This window comes from Sander vitreus, chromosome 18, assembly GCF_031162955.1.
Source record: "Sander vitreus isolate 19-12246 chromosome 18, sanVit1, whole genome shotgun sequence".
NCBI classification, from domain to species: domain Eukaryota; kingdom Metazoa; phylum Chordata; class Actinopteri; order Perciformes; family Percidae; genus Sander; species Sander vitreus.
The window spans coordinates 14,440,577-14,455,176 of NC_135872.1; the positions used below are offsets into that span (position 1 = coordinate 14,440,577).

At 40.9% G+C, this 14,600-nt stretch overlaps 1 non-coding gene across 1 annotated transcript; it reads right to left on the minus strand.

The window, feature by feature from the left end:
• Nucleotides 1-14,517: 14,517 nt before the first annotated feature.
• trnae-cuc (transfer RNA glutamic acid (anticodon CUC)) lies at nucleotides 14,518-14,589 on the minus strand. The gene has a single exon. It is a non-coding gene; the product is annotated as a tRNA-Glu (tRNA).
• Nucleotides 14,590-14,600: the final 11 nt, after the last annotated feature.

The following is a 14,600-nucleotide window of genomic DNA, read 5'->3' on the forward strand; positions in this document are numbered from 1 at the left end:
ACATATCAAGTGCACAGTTTAATCAATCCATTTTCCTCAAACATATCCGTTATAGACACAGATACCTCGTATTTAAATATATTAGCAGTGACTGAGGGGGGTCTAACAGAACATTGATTTGATTATGACTTCTTGGTTTCCATTAATGTGGTGACCTGCCATTTACATTTCTAATAAGCAACACTAAGGCCTACTCTTTTTTTGTCTTTATGACAAAAATGAAAAATTGTGCTGGATGCCTGACGCGCCTTAGTCGGAAGTCCCGGGCTGTTGTTGTCCTCATGGGGACAGATTTATACCTGTCATCAACACCAGTCAACGTAAACACACGAGGCCATTTCATTGTGTAGCCACTTCCCACAAGACAGCCTCATTGAGTTATGTGGCTCTATGAGGCTGCCAATACAGTCCAGTGTGTGTGTGTGTGTGTGTGTGTGTGTGTGTGTGTGTGTGTGTGTGTGTGTGTGTGTGTGTGTGTGACAGAGAGAGATAGGAAGGTAAGAGAGTGCAGTTTCATTATTTATGTTGCCCTCTAGTAACTTTCTTATCCATAAGAGGAAATTCACTATGTTGTACATTATCTGATTAGAAGGCAATCAAATGGTGAATATTAGCGTAGTTATCTACACTTTAAAACTGAAACATAACATTCATTATGACTCCATTCCATTTAAGTGCCTCAGTGAGCATGAGCATTAGCAGGTCCCTGGAACTGGCAAACCTAGATGGAATGCAGCCATCATTAATTGTAATTAATTACACATACAGTGGTTTTCCTGCTATTACAAGTTAAACGTGTCTACTGTAAAATCAATTTATAAAATAATTATAAACGTGATATGTTCCTTTGAGTTCAGCAACTTTGAGCTTTTTATTGATGCACAAGGCACAAACTTCTGAAAATAATCATCATCACAACAGTGCTTTCATCCCAGGTGTTCTCCTGTAGCCCCTTGGTTCATTGACTTACCAAGGGACAATGTAAATTGACTTTCGTGAAATGCATAACATTGCATAATTCATGTCCAATATGTTTACATGGTCCCTTACAAATAAATCATTTAGAATAAAAAAAAATGAAAGACCCACATTAATGTAACAGGTGCAGCTAAACATGTTAATCAGGTAACATTATTGAAAACACCTGTGTGGGTGTATCATGCAACTGCAGGCACTGATTTAGCATTACACTTCTGTAACATTGTTTGACTCACGATGGACAGAGTAAAAAAAATCCAAATTAATGCACAGAACTTTTTTATTCCGCGCATTCTTCTTTGTTGTCATACCTGCTACATACATCACATCAGTTGGGTCAGAGATTCAGGTGTGTCATGCTAGGAGTAGAGACACACTCTGAGCCGCTAGCCTGCATGAGGAGCGAGCTACAGAGGTCTGGTTAGCTCAGTTCTTTCTAACTCCACACCCTCAACGTTTTTTTCATTTTCATTTTGCAGTCTTCAGCCCCAACTGACGCTGACTCGATTTGAGGACATCTATCGGATTTCCAAAAGCTCAAAAGAAAAGCACAAAAAGCTTTGTACAACTTTTCACATATGCTGTAGTACTCCACAAGCCCTGTTACTGTAACAGATTTTGATGTGTAAAATTGGTGACGTTTCCCTTTAAATGGCTAAAACAAAACACATCTATCTATCTGTACATGAGCCTTATACAATAACCTATAACCATATACAGCAGTATTGATTCACTACCACCCAACCTCTCTTGTCTGAAGTCAAGGCAAATAGAGCAAAATTGTCTGAATGGAAATGGGGAACTGTCATCAATGTGTAACTGCAGGCTGATAACAGAACCACCAATTGGTGGCTAATAATATCAAGGCGTGGGCCCCTGTTAGTCTGCGAGGGCTTAAAGTAGCACCAAAGTCTGAAATTATTCATGCGTCTATGGTTCCAGTTAATGTATTAAGGTTCAGTCTGTGTTTCTGATTGTTTTGCATGTTGTACAAGAAGTTTGTTGGCCAAGATAAGTCTCCCTTTTTAGCAGCAAGGCTACCGCTATAGGATACTACAGTACAGTGTAATCACAATATATATAGGTTGAAAAGTTTTCAAAAATACCCAAAAAATCAAACAGAGTTCATCCTCTTTTCTGTTATTGTACAGTACAGTGTGTGTTTTGATTTGTGTGTTTGCACATGTCAGGCTATATCACTGACAGTGACAGAGCCCAGAGCCCAGAGAGTGTGTGTGTGTGTGTGTGTGTGTGTGTGTGTGTGTGTGTGTGTGTGTGTGTGTGTGTGTGTGTGTGTGTGTGTGTGTGTGTGTTTCACTGTGTATGAATGAGGAGGTGTTGGGTGAGGCACTAGATAGAGATGCTGGTATGTGGCGGACAGCAGCAGACCGTTGCTGAGGAAGGGTGTGTGTGTCTGTGTGTGTGTGTATGTGTGTGTGTGTGTGTGTGTGTGTGTGTGTGTGTGTGTGTGTGTGTGTGTGTGTGTGTGCGTGCGCGCACGTGTGTGTTCAATCCAGGCACCAGGAAAACTGTCCCCGTCTTGGCTGGGGCAGAGATTCAATCATTTGGGGTCGGCAACTTACTTTGGCCCTTCGGCCCTTCTTCCTTGCACACACAAACGCGTGCACACAGACACGCACACACACTGAGCCTAGTAGACTCCTGGCTCCAGGAAGAAGACTTCAAATGGAGACGCAGGAAAAGCCAGGAGGCAGAATACCCTGTCAATATGGGCCAACAGAGGCCAGGGAAACACACACATTATCTTCATCATTAGCATGCTGTTTTGCAAAGTAAGCAAAAAGTATTAATTCTTGTCTGCATCTGTTCTTGCTGATGTCACCATGTTTTATCTGATCATGATCCACAACAATGCTAATCAATGTTAACTCTTTGTCTGTCAAATGGGCTCAACACCTCTGATTATGTCTGACGACTCTAAGTCCTTTTGGTGTTGTTAACTCATTCAGTTTTCTTTATTTCACTTATTTGATAGCCCTCAATTTACTTTTCTGAATGATACACTTTATTGAGCCACACTTGCAAATTTGACATTTTGCAAAAGTGCCCACACACAGATGTGTACATAAGATGTGATTTCATTTGGAGAACCAAAAAAATTCTTATTCCATCAAGTAATTAGGCCTGTTAGTTACGAATGGGACTGTCCCCTGGTGTCAGGCTTCTCGCTGCTTCTCAAAATGGTTTTTGTTTCCATTGCTATTTTTATTCATCGCTGTACTTCTTTTGTATATACAGGATTATTTGTTTGACTGCTGTGTGTAAACCTAACTGCCCCATGGCGACATTAAAGCTGTGCTCTCAACTCTCGCCACAAAACAGGTCTCTGTCTGACTACCACTGCACTTATCAAAACTTGAAATGTATTCTCTGTGTGTCTGTGGTCATTTCCCTGGCCACTAACTTCAGTTTATTTATTATATATATATATGATATTTATATCATATATATCCCACAAAAGCAACCCATTTATTTATCATATCGTGTCCTGTGTGCATTCACTGTGTTAAGCATTTGTTCACTTTTGGGGGTTTAAGCTTTAATAATATTTTGGTTAAGCTTGGGTAAGTAATTTAGTTAAATTAAGGTTAAGTTAAGGTAAATTTTATCAGGGGATTTCTGGTTGTGTCTATACAGTCCACATTTTGTTGTAAGTGTGTGGATTTGTGTGGTATTCTAAGGTATCTGTATGTTATGCTTGATTAAGTGTTTGACCAGGTAAGGTCAGGGAGTCACACTGGGGGAGACACAAGTCTGCTGAGCAAGACACCTGGGCTTCAGCAACACAAATCATCTCACACACACACACACACACACACACACACACACACACACACACACACACACACACACACACACACACACACCTTTAACCAGGACTGTTTTTTAGTTTTTCAATAAATTATTAACTCCTCAGTTGCAGGTTCTCGTAAGTGACAGACTCAAGTGCTGAATTGGTCTCTTGGTTCACACTGTTTGACGAGCAGCGCAAACACATCACACACACACTCAATTACAGATGATAAGAATTCAATTATCAAAACCTCTTTTGTTCTGATAGTCTCCGCTGTTTGTAAAGTTACTTAACCAACTCACTCGCACAAACGTTTGAATATTTCTTTGACTCTTGTAAAGCTAATATTTAAAATTCCACTCCAGGGTGTTGCTTGCCCAAATGCCAGCTATTAATTTGAGCGAAATCCTAAGGGAGTTCTGTGAGTGACTCGTTATAATCACGTTAGTGTTGCGAAGATGGCCCATTGTGCAAAATCCAAAACTGACCAATCATATTGGCCAGATATCTGACTGACAGCCTCATAGAGGATGCCCCATGATATACCCACAGTGTGTGTGCAATGCATGTTTGTGTGTTTTTGTGAGCTAAGTGTATTTTTAGCAGTGGAGACTCAGGGATCCCAGGACCTCTCCCTGTGATAAGCATTGGCCAAAGTCCGCAGGCTAGCAAAGGCCTGAAGAGAAAAAAGGGAACACACACGTGCACCAATGCAAAGACAGTGTTTAATATGCTAATATGGGGCTTAGTTGCAGAGAGAAAGCTGTTTGTTTGTATGTGGAGGAGCAAGTTAGGGTAAGATTCAGGTTAGGTAAAGGTGAGGTGACATCATCAAAACAATGGATTCTGGTGTCTTTGAAGAGTTCGTGTAGAGTTCACGCAGAGAGGGTTAAAGAGGTGTCAGTGTAGCTAAAATGGGGTAAGAAGATGCAGAGTGGGCCGGAAAAAGAATGAGAGAAGGATGGAGGATTGAAACGTGTGTGAACTTTTCATCAATGTCAAAAACTTTCTTCTGCTGTCAGTCAAAAGCAGGCTCCTCCTAATCTCAAAACACTTTGAGAGAAAACAAGAACACAACGAGGAAGCCAGAGGAGAAAAGGTGCCTCAATCCAGGGATGGTCGTTGCGCACATGCCCGTTAGCAGCAGGAACATTTTTGTTTAGACAAGGAGAGGAGGGGTGGTGGAGGAGAACATTTTAACAAATTGGTTGCATCTGAAAAAAAGAAGTTAAAAGTGGAGCGAAAAGGAGGGAATGTCAGAGAGGAGGAGAACGGAGAAGCCACCAGACAGGAGGAGCAGTAGAAAACAAAAGAGGCTCCACACTCTGCTCCGTCTTATCTGTTTGAGGGTCTTATCCACCACTGGCTCTGTTAGTGTAACCCCATTCGTTCCCTCCCTCCCTTTCGCCGGCAGTTCTTCTTCCACCTCATCCCTCCATCTGCCCCCCTCCCCCTCCTGCCCCTACTGCTTTCTGTGGACCCCGTTATCAGACCAGGGCTGACGTCAGGGGGCCCGCTGGTGCTGGGGGGCCGGAGACGGAGGCTGATAGCGCGGCAGAGGTTGCCTCCACACAGGCTGTGGGAACTATTACGGACCCTGCCCACCTTGACCCAGTGGCCCCGCACGTCCACCACGAAAACACACACAGAGGTGAGGACATACAGTTAAGTCATAAAAAAGCACATACTTTTTGTGAATTTTGGAAGGGGGAGTTTATACAATTAAAAGCTTACACACTGTGAGTATTTTTTAAGCTGAGACCCTAAAAAGTGTTACATTTGACTACTTTTAGGCCAATAATATTACAATGAATGTTAAATAAATCCAGGCTTCAGTATTTCTCCTTTAGAATTTAATTTCCGCCGCTGTGAAGATTGCTATAAAACATTAACCTTCATGTTTTGATTTTTTTTTTTTTACAAAAATCATAACTGAACAGTTCATCAAATATTTCAAAGATGTATAGGGTCACTCATGACCTGAGCATAACTAAAATCCTGGCTACGGTACTGATACTGATCCATGTGTACCTCACCAGCCAGGCGTTGCACCAGCACAGCTGGTGAAGCTTGCTCATTTATAAAAAGGGGAACAAATGCCCATCTAAATGCATACAGAACCATCTGCATGTGTGCATATTATGTTCACATCTTGCTATTAGAAGCATCTTTCATATGCATAGACTCTGCGGTCTCTTTGCGCCTAAAATAAACACAAGTATCTCATCCACAGGAGATACAAATTGTGCAGTTACAGTAATGAGCTTTTTCCTGTTAAAATTCCCAACTGCTGAACATCTCAATAGAAGGATCTTCTCATCCACTTCGCATCAAATATGTCCCAAGGTAGCAATGTAACTTTGTTATCTCCCATCATGTTTGTTGCAATATCGCAGCAGTGACTGACTTCCAGTGAACAAAAATAAAGTGCAAAAAGTTCAGGGAATCCCTTTATGCGTTATAAATTACACATTTTCAACCTCACTCCTAAGAAATCAATTCCCCAAGCACCCTGATAAAACTGTATATGACAGATATTATTAATCATTTTGTATAAAGATAAAGTTGACATTTGTCAGCCCATGTATCTCCATAAAAGACAGTGCAGCTGAAGTGCAGTTGACAGATTATGATGTCAGTGTTGGTATTAGTCCATGAGACATGAATTCACTGGAGGACAAATCAGGGAATTAATTGCCTATGACTAGGTTAAGGAGGCACTTAGCCCTGAGTGGTGGAATGGCTATTGTCATGCCAAAAAAATATCATCTGTAAAAGGTAGGTGTGTGTGTGTGTGTGTGTGTGTGTGTGTGTGTGTGTGTGTGTGTGTGTGTGTGTGTGTTGGTACGGGTCAACAGGTGCAAGTTGATCTGAGGGTAGTGAGTGGAGCGTGGAGGCCTGCAGCAGATGAGTTTGGCAAGTTTCACATCATTAGTTGCAGGTGCAACACTCCCAACATGTGTAAACACACTCTCACACAGACACACACAGAACTCATGTCATCTAAACCTTGTTAATTATCATCCCTTAACATCAGTATACCCACTGAAACCACCCAACTCTACCCTATTCTGCTATTCATCTGTGGTTTCACTCATTTACCAGAATGGGAGTGAATTGAACCATCAATCTGCCAGTTACACAGAAATATATTTCCACATTCTGTACGTGTGTCTCAGATGTTTTCGGAGATGGATCTGTCGGATGGGGAGTGGAGACACACTTATCAGTGTGTTTTCCTCGATAAGGCGGAGAAGATTTGTAACGGTTGCAGTGTGTGTCTATTGCTCTCTCACTTACTCTGACCTCTTCTCGGCCCGAGCAAGTAGGAGGAAGAAAAGAGTGGCCTTGACAGAGCGAGAGGAGGGGTGAGATGTAAAATAAGAATCAGAGAAAGAAGGAGGCCGTTGTTTCTGAGTTGCTTATTTCTTCTCCTCCACCTTTCGCTGTCATTTTCTCTTACTCTCTTTGTCAGACACACACTCCCTAAATTTCACCAGTGGCTGCGGTGTCCTTGGGTGTAAATAACCATAAAAATTTAAGAGGGGAAAAAAACGAAAGGTGAACTTAAGGTGCACTCTAAAAATAGTTTTGTGCATGGGAACAAGAATGAAATGCAACTTGCTAAAGATGACACTGGCAACAGCTTGTGCTGTGGATGCTCTATGAATTCAAAATAAAGAAATTATTCGTAATATAGTGGCATTGTCAACAAGTGCACGGAAAAATATGTAGAGGACATTTTTATGAAATTGTTTTGGTTGGATCAGAACACTGAAGTCAATACACAAGTGACTAAAGATGCAGTTGTTGTAGTGGTCGGTGTAAGCCATGGCACCAACAGGGCCAGTACAAGTTTGTGGCAAGTTCATTCTCAAGTTTGCTGTAGAAAGCAATATCAGAACCAATTGCATTATAACTGACTACTGTGTCCTGAAATAACAACAAAGATGAGTGTAATGGGGTGAATAAATTGAACTACTTTACATGATATTGAATGATAACACCTTTCACTTCTTCTAATGTGTTCCTCTTGGCAATTTCCATATTAAAGCTTAAAGAGGGGCTTGATGCCAGATCTCTCAGTCATTCAGCACTCAGCCACGGTGTTTTTTGTTTTGCGTATCCCAAGTCAGATTCACCCAGATGCCACTCCTTATCCCAAATTTGCATTTTTCGTCTAAACTGGCAAGGTAGCAGAGAACAGGAAACCACGTTACAGATTCTACGTCTTTGTTCTTTGCACAATAGTCAAGATTTGTATGTACATAGCCTGCATACTATATGTGTATGTGCTTATTGGGAAGGGTGTGTTTGAACATATTGATTCATTAACAGAGATTGTAAATGGATCATAAAGAGAAATGAAGTGGGTTTTTTTTTACTTTGCATTTGATTATCAAGTCATCAGTCAGAGACAGTAAGCATCATAAGATCAGTTTCCAACCAGTGTATCGTCTCCTCCGCTCTCTTTGTGGTCGGCCACGTTGCCTCTCTCGGTTGCCCGCCTCTCTGCCCTCTGGGTGACATGATAAACGCGTGCCTCATTAGTCTTTTTAATTGGTCCAGAACAGTTGTAGTGAGCCAGTCAGTGGTCTGGCCACATGCCAGGCTAAAGTAAACCAACCCAATGGAAACACTGTACAGGCCAACCAGCAGATCACAGAGTGCAACATGGAGCCTGCAAAAGGCAGCTTTTGATTTAGACTAAAACAAATGGAGAATTCATAGTATATAGCGAGGTGTTTTGCTGAAAGAATAGAAACATTTGAGCTTGTAAAATATTTCTCATGGACCTGCTTTGTTAGATTTGCAAAAGTAACGGGGCAACCTCTAGCTCACCCAGTAAGAGCGTGCACCCCATGTAGGCTGAGGCCTTGCAGCGGCCTGGGGTCGAATCTAATCTGCAGCCCTTCCCACCTTTACTGTTTCTTACTCTGAAATAAAGGGAAAAAAGCCCCAAAAAATAATCTTAAAAAAAATATATGTTTTGATTTGTAAAAATCACACAAGGAGTCCATTTCTAAATACATCTATTACTGTGACCGATCTCAATAGTGGCAAATTATTTTTCATCAGCTGTTTTTTTTCTTTCCAAGATGAGTACAAAACAGAACAATCTCTAAGTGTGACATTTAGCCTTCTGAGGCCTTTGCTTTGTTTTTGTTCTTTGTTAAAGATAAATACTAAAATGTATTTTAATGGTATTTTATTGCTAATATTTTGAACTTGCTTTTACTACTTTTTACTCTTTTTTTGTTGCTTTTCTGGTACTGTGCATGTGTGAATCGTTGGGCATGTGTGTGTGCACTGTGGCGTCTATAGCTTGCAGGGAATCCATCAATGCTTATCATTATAAGTAAACATGACAGAGTGGACAAAATGTCTTGTGCGCCGCCGGACCTGCTATCTAACCACAAGCCATATCTGTGATGATGGACTGATGTGGCGCTGGCTTGGACTAACCAGAGTCTGAGTGTGAGAGTGGGAGTGTATGTATGAGCGCACGCACACACACACACATACACACACACACACACACACACACACGCACACACACATGCACACACACACAAGAACACACACATCAAAAGGCGTACACATGTAAACACTCAGTAAGCACACACTCAAGTTACCTTCAACATGGCCCTTATATCTTTTGCCTCTCACTGGAATACTACCTATGCAGTACATGAAACGTTGACTTATCACACAATCATAAATGAACAGGCACAGTCACAATTCATATAGGAATTTATAGCTGTTATTTATTGGCCGGTGTTTGCTGGGGCTCATAGTTTCACCTATGAGTTGAGACTTTTTTTTTTTCTTCTGAAAAGAGATGGTTACTGTACAGGACAAGCCTCTTTTTATGGCAGATGAGATCAGACGAGAGTTAAGGAGTGCTAAGGGAGATTTATTAGTGATGTTAGCTAATAGTTCATGATCTCTACTCATTATCATGGCTTCCCTAAGTGTGAGAATATAGACCTTTGTTATCATGAATTGTGATATGTCAAGGAAGGTTATAAAATTCAGAAAATGAACATATGTCTTTACACTCTTAGATTTTTAGACCTTTTTTTCCCGTGATGTTTCTTGCATGTGTGCGTAGAGGTCAGCCTGTGTTCCTCTGCTTGTTACAACACCACTGATAAGCAGGGTAAACAACCATGCACTGTTTGCTCCCCTACCATGGTGTGTGTGTGTGTGTGTGTGTGTGTGTGTGTGTGTGTGTGTGTGTGTGTGTGTGTGTGTGTGCGTTTGAGAGGGTGATATTGTGCTTACAGTAATGTCCATCCCTCCTTCAGGTTTCCTACACCGTCTGCTCCTTCTTCAAGGTGTGGCTCCTGCACTGTCTGGACGTTTAGCTTTATAAGAACGCAAGCCTGACATTGATAACCTTTCCCCTGCCATTCAGTTCTTGGGTTAAAGGTCATGGCTGCAGTGCCTCAGCTGACTTGGCAGATTGACAGTGGGTGTAGTGGCACTGGATGGTATACAGTATGGAGCTGCTTCAAGCCATGTCTCCATCACTTTCATTTTCTCTCTGTCTTTGTTAACTTACTGGTGCAAGTGGCCAGTGTGTGTGTGTGTGTGTGTGTGTGTGTGTGTGTGTGTGTGTGTGTGTGTGTGTGTGTGTGTGTGTGTGTGTGTGTGTGTGTAGGGGGTCATTAACCTATAGAAGGTGGTCTTTCACTCACTCTGGACTCTCCTAGACCACCAAAGGAGTGATACATTTGTCTGTATTACATTTAAACTATTGCAGATTGTTGCACCACACACGTTTAAAATCTGAGTTCTTAGTAACATGCTGCCTAGTGTCTGTCACTTTCTTGCCAAGAGTTAGATGAAAATACCATTATCATGTCTGTATGATAGATATGAAGTTACAATCAGCAGTCAGTTACAGTAGCTTGGCTTAGCAAAAAGACTGGAAAAAGGGGGAAAGCTAAAGCTCACTAATGCTTTTGCTCATTTATAACGACAATTGTGCTTGGTTGGTGTTTTATTTTACACTTTAGCTAGCTGTTTCCACCAGTCTCTATGATGAGCTAAGCTAACTAGCTTCATAGTTCCCGTATTTACAGACATGAGAGTGGTATTGTTCTTTTGATCTCGGCAAGGAAGCAAATAAGCGTATTTCCCAAAATAGCAGACCATTCCTTTAAAACATGGGGAATGTTTTAGCTAGTAAAGACCTGTAACCTAAAATCAGTTGTTAGGAAACATCTGTTAGCAACTCTGTTTTGTTGTTGTTCAGTTATTAGCATAAAGTTTAGTAATTTGATGTACGATGTGTAGTTTTTGTGAAATGTTATTCAAAAATGGTTGTTATTAAACAGCCTTTTAATCAAGTGTGATGTCAGCTGTGTCAACCATATCCCAATACCTCTTATACTCTTCACCCTAAACGCGTAATATATTAGCAAGCTGACATAATAGTGCACTTCTTCTTACGGTTCTTAAGTGGGTCTCTCAATACTGATGGGAAATAACAACTCTCTCTCAAAGATGTATTGTCCTAATTGGTTTATTGCACAACAATCTGTCAGCATTTACGTCTTCCAATAAACACGCAGATAAAAACATTGTGAGATGGAAGATTTTCTTAAATGTAGCTGCATTTTTCTCACAGCTTTGGTTCATTATAATGAATTATGACTCTCATAATTCCTATCGATTATCATTTGTGTGACATATCCTTTTTCAGTGTTTAGGTTTTGCAGCTTCCTGCTGCCACGGTGTACTTGAAGTTATCAGTGCTTGTAGTCTAAGCTAGAAGGGTATGACGTCTGAGTAAAATGATTTTAAATCTCTCCAAGGCCTGTGCTGGGTCAGACCTTTGTGACCACAACAGTTTAAAAAGATACAAGCTAGATAGTATTTTTACTAAGCAAAACAAGACACTGGATAAAATGAGAAAGGGTTTTAGTTGCTGCTAATACCACTCTGTTTAAATATCTTATTCCAACACCAGACACAATTAAAATGTGATTATAACAAGTTGTGAATATAGACTAAATATGGTGTTATTAGTTGGTACATACAAAAACACACGCATCATCAGTGACACAAATACAAACATGCAGCGTGCTAAAAATGTGCTTCATCTTTTATTTAGTTCCTTTACTCTTTCTCACTTTCTGTTCATCCTCTGCAACATAAATTTCCATGTGTGCTTTGTGTGTGTGTGTGTGTGTGTGTGTGTGTGTGTGTGTGTGTGTGTGTGTGCGTGCGTGCGTGTGGCAGTAATATCAACAACAACAAAACAGACACTGTAATGCTACCAAGCTGTTTGTGGGCCCTGATGGGACAGTACCGTAAAAATTCTAATATCAGTGGCTGAAATGACTACCTGTGTACTGTTCAGAACTTATATGACAGAGAGACTAAGGATGCTATAGCTTTGATGGACTTCGACTAAGATTATATAGCCCTGTCTGAGAGCCACATCTTGAAAACATTACACAGTAAAGAGTCAAAAGTTTACTCAAGCTCATCCTTGGCTTTTTTTTTGTGCTTAAAATTCTCGGTCTGCCAAAACGTGATTTTTTTTTTTTTTATCTTTGTGCTTGTTCTGTGTGTCTATTCTTCCAGGAAGGAAAAGCAGAAAATCTAAATCAAGGGTAACTTTGCAACATAAAACTGGAAGAAAACATTAGAAATGAGGAAAGGGAACAAAGAGCAAGAGAGAACATTTTAAAGAAGGTGGACAGCGACATTTGGGAGGTAATCATGGCTGTCTCGTTGTTTAATCACATGAAGGTTTTGATGGTCTTGAAGGGGGACGATGATACCCAGAGCCCTGGGGTCCCTGCCAACACAAACCCTGCTCCCAACCAAACAGTCCCCCACAATCCTTTGCTCCAAGCAGGGTAGGGAGAGAAGGGGGTCGAGAGGCGCATTACAGGATGGAGGAGGGACACACCGGCGCCAATGGCGATCCCTAAGACAACTTATCTCCTCTCTCACAATGATAGCGCCTGTCAAAATAGCTGCCAAGATACATAGCCAGCCAGGAACTGGTTAACTCCTGCCACGTCCAATCAGAACGCCTGCAGCCAGGGTCTCTGTCTTTCCCCACATTAGAGGGCTCTCGGGAACCAAGCTCCACAAACACACATTATCTCGGTCTCATTGCTCTCTATCTCAAGCAGCTTCAGTTCAACTAAGCTTTATTGGATAGAGTGACAGGAAATCGTCACTATATTACATCTAAATTATATTCAAATTAATGTTATACATTTGTAATGAATATTGCAAAATAATAAGTGGTACGTAACTGAAGTAATTATGCAAAACGTTAAAGACATTTAATTTTAACTTGAATGTTGTTATTTTGTTCTTTTAACCAGTGACCAACCAGTCAAGTTGCAGTTTATATCCATGTCTGTCCAGACTCATAGTGAAGGCTTTAGAATTTAATAAAAAAATATTAAGTGTCTTTTTTGGCTAAATGGAAGTAATCACTATATTGACATGTATGATTCCAGATGATCTAGATGATCACCTGAAGCTCAATATCAGCTAAACCAATAAGCTTGTGGTGGACTATAGGGACAGGAGCCCCTCTGTCCTGGTTGTCATCCCAGGAGAGGTAGTAGTGAAGAGGGTGGACTTGGGGTCCAAATCAATAAAAAACAGGACTGGCCTCACAACACTGAAGCCCTCTTCAGGAAGGGAGAGAGCAGACTGTTCTTCCTGAGGAGATTCAGATCCTTCAGTGTGCAGCAGGCTCCTGCAGATCTTATATCAGTCTGTAGCCAGTGCTCTGTTCTTTGCAGTGGTGTGCTCGGGAGGGGTTTTTGCAACTTTTGGATATAAAATGTCATCACTTCATCATTTTACCTTATTACACACAGGTTTGGCATTTTGAATAATTAGTGTGTTGTGAGGTCACAGTGCCCTTGACCTTTGACCTTTTGAAAACATCTTCTTCAACATTATGATAGATGCTTTTAATATGCAATATAGTGTATGGACAGTTCTAGACAGTTCTAGTACAGGCTTGTACAAAATGCCCTCTTTCACATTTTGCAGACGTCTGTTTCTTGTACCATTTGTTGTGAACTGTCGCCTCCAAGCGGTTTAAATGATAAATAGCTCCTGTGGCAACGTCAAGTGAACGTGCATGTATCTCAAACATAACTCATCCCTATCTACGCTTGGGTTCCCAACGTGCATGGGAGTCGGTACTGTCCAAGAGGTCACGAGATAATACTGAGGCGTATCGAGATGGTGAAAAAAAAAATAAAAAAAAAATAAACACGTATTATTATTTTTCAGGCATTAACTTATTAAAGTTAAACTGTTAATAAAATCACTCGAAAATCATATCTACGCTAATAGAGCATAGGCTTTACACATTGTTGATAAAGCCAAAAAGGTTGAGAACCCTGCACTCGCCTGTTACAGTTTGTGGTAGCCTCCCTACGTCGTCTCAACGCTTTACTCACTAAACAATTAGCAGAGGCGTTACAAAAATACAAAGGCAGAATATCAAGAGACAAACATTATAGACAATATCATCACATTTTAGGCTGTTATTTTGCTAAAAAAATAAATAAAATGAACTACAAACGTTGGTCACCCAATTATATTAAAAAAAAAACTTCAACGCGGATATTTCTGGCCATTAGCCATTACAGTAAAATGGCATGCGTGCACCGTTGTCGGTCAATCTGTGGTGTATTAACAGGCTATATCACACAAAAAGGCAGTTCCCTGACCGGGAATCGAACCCGGGCCGCGGCGGTGAGAGCGCCGAATCCTAACCACTAGACCACCAGGGACTGATATGAAA